Source organism: Mandrillus leucophaeus, unplaced genomic scaffold (genome assembly GCF_000951045.1).
Source record: "Mandrillus leucophaeus isolate KB7577 unplaced genomic scaffold, Mleu.le_1.0 Scaffold69, whole genome shotgun sequence".
NCBI lineage: Eukaryota > Metazoa > Chordata > Mammalia > Primates > Cercopithecidae > Mandrillus > Mandrillus leucophaeus.
The window spans coordinates 1,676,363-1,679,106 of NW_012107474.1; the positions used below are offsets into that span (position 1 = coordinate 1,676,363).

Genomic DNA, 2,744 nt, shown 5'->3' on the forward strand with positions numbered 1-2,744 from the left:
AAACAAGGTGGGCATGGTGGCTCACGCCTATAATCCCAGCACTTTGGGAGGCTGAGGCAGGCAGATCACTTGAGATCAGGAGTTCGAGACCAGCTTGGCCAACATGGTGAAACCCCGTCTCTACTAAAAATGCAAAAATTAGCTGGGCATGGTAGTGTGCACCTGTAATCCCAGCTACTTGGGAGGCTGAGGCAGGAGAATTGCTTGAACCCAGGAGGTGGAGGCTGCAGTGAGCTGAGATCTCACTACTGCACTCCAGCCTGGGTGATAGAGCAAGATTCTGTCTCAAAAAACAAACAAACAAAAAAACACCAAAAACCAAGAAACATGAATCAATGGTTTTCAAGACCATGGACCCCAAGGAACAAAGGACAATGATTTCTCCCCTCAACCCTTGGAGATGGGAAACAAGCTCAGCAAGCCCCCCGGGTGCCGACCAGAGTAGGGGAGGGCAGGGGGTTACAGAGGGGAAGCTGGCAGACTCCCTGAGCTGAGGACACAGAGCCAAGGCCAGGGAGATCAAGACAGCTAGACTTCCTAGGACTGTGTTGGGAGAGGAGAGGGACACAATGAGTCCTGTAGACCGGCACAGGGCCCTCGAGTATTCCACAGGGAACTAACGAGTAAGTGCATGCAGGAACCACCCGCTGCCGGAACAGAACCCGCAGACACGATCAGAGGCACCCATGCTTGGCAGTCACACAGGGCAGGGAACAGGGCTGTCCCCATAGGCCAGTCTGGAAAACCAGAGGAACTCAAGACCATCTGGCCTCGGCTGTAAGGAATAATTTGTCCCGGACTGATCACTGCTCCAGACCTATCATATCATAAAGCTATATTCGAAAGAAAAAATCAATCAATAGAAATAGCCCCAGTAATGACACAGAAAGCAATTAAGAGAGTTACAGTAACTACTGTCACTTAGTTGTTTCATATGTTGAAGAAGGTAGTGGACTGAAGTGAAGCAGATACATGGAAGATACTTAATTAAGAAAAAGACCCATATGGAACTTTTAGAGATGAAAACCTCAACATCTAAAATGAAAAATATACTAAGTGGAATGAGAGCCGATTAGACACTGCAGAAGAAAAGGTTAACATGAAGACAGAGCAGCAGCAATTACCCAAATGAAACACCAAGAAAAAGGGCTACTAAAAAATATCAACGGATTATCAGTGAGTTATGGAACTTCATGTAGCATTTATACACATATATATACATACGTACATACATACATACATACATACATAGAATCCCCAGAAGAGGGAGCAACAGAAAAACAATCTGAGGAAACAATGACGAAAAATGTTCTACATCAGGCCACGTGCGGTGGCTGATGCCTGTAATCCCAATTAGGCCACATGCAGTGGCTCATGCCTGTAATCCCAGCACTTTGGGATCACTTGAGGCCAGGAGTTCGAGACCAGCCTGGCCAACACAGCGAAACCCCATTTTTACTAAAAATACAAAAATTAGCTAGGTATGGTGGCACACACCTATACTTTGAGCTACATGGGAGGATGAGGCACAAGAATCGCTTGAACCCAGGAGGCAGAGGTTGTGGTGAGACAAGATGGAGTCACTGCACTCCAGCCTGGGTGACAGGGTAACACCCTATCTCAAAAAGAAAAAAAAAAAAGAAAAGAAAAATGTTCTAAATTAGATCAAAACTATAAACTCCAGGCAGTCTGAATCACGGTGCGACGAAGGAGTAGGTGGTGGGATCTTGCCGTGGGTCTGATCAGTCCTTTCTCTGCCTTGCTTGCTTGAGCTTCAGCAGAATTCGAAATGGCTGGCAGCAAGGCAGGGAAGGACTCTGGAAAGGCCAAGACAAAGGCGGTTTCCTGCTCGCAGAGCCGTCTTGCAGTTCCCAGTGGGCCGTATTCATCGACACCTGAAATCTAGGATGGCCAGTCATGGACGTGTGGGCACGACTGCCGCTGTGTACAACGCCGTCATGCTGGAGTACCTCGCCACAGAGGGGCCTGAACTGGCAGGAAATGCATCAAAAGACTTAAAGGTGGCTGGGCATGGTGGCTCATGCCTGTAATCCCAGCGCTTTGGGAGGCTAAGGCGGGAGGATCACCTGAGGTTGGGAGTTCAAGACCAGCCTGACCAATATGGAGAAACCCTGTGTCTACTAAAAATACAAAGTTAACTGGATGTGGTGGCACATGCCTATAATCCCAGCTACTCAGGAGGCTGAAGAAGGAGAATCGCTTGAACCTGGGAGGTGGAGGTTGCAGTGAGCCAAGATCGCGGCACTGCACTACAGCCTGGGCAACAAGAGGGAAACTCAATCTCAAAAAAAAAAAAACAGACTTAAAGGTAAAGTGTATTACCCCTCGTCACTTGCAAATTGCTATTCATGGAGATGAGGAATTGGATTCTCTTGTCAAGGCTACAATTGCTGGTGGTGGTCACTCACACACCCACAAATCTCTGACTGGGAAGAAAGGACAACAGCAGACTGTCTAAAGGATGCCTGGATTCCTTGTTTCTCAGGACTCTAAATACCAGCTGTCCAGTGTTGGTGATTCCAGTGGACTGTATCTCTGTGAAAAACACAATTTTACCTTTCTGCAATTCTATCTGAGAAAGTTAGAAGTTTAATCAGCTTTCCAACTAACCAAATTTCTGCATTCAAGTCTTAACCATATTTAAGTGTTACTGTGGCTTCAAACAAGCTATTGATTCTGAAGCAGTGGGTTTTGACTGAGTTGACTGTTTTTAAAAACACTGC

At 46.8% G+C, this 2,744-nt stretch overlaps 1 pseudogene; it reads left to right on the plus strand.

Moving 5' to 3' along the window:
• The first annotated feature begins 1,789 nt into the window (after nt 1–1,789).
• On the plus strand, nt 1,790–2,479 carry LOC105555543 (annotated as a pseudogene).
• Nucleotides 2,480–2,744: the final 265 nt, after the last annotated feature.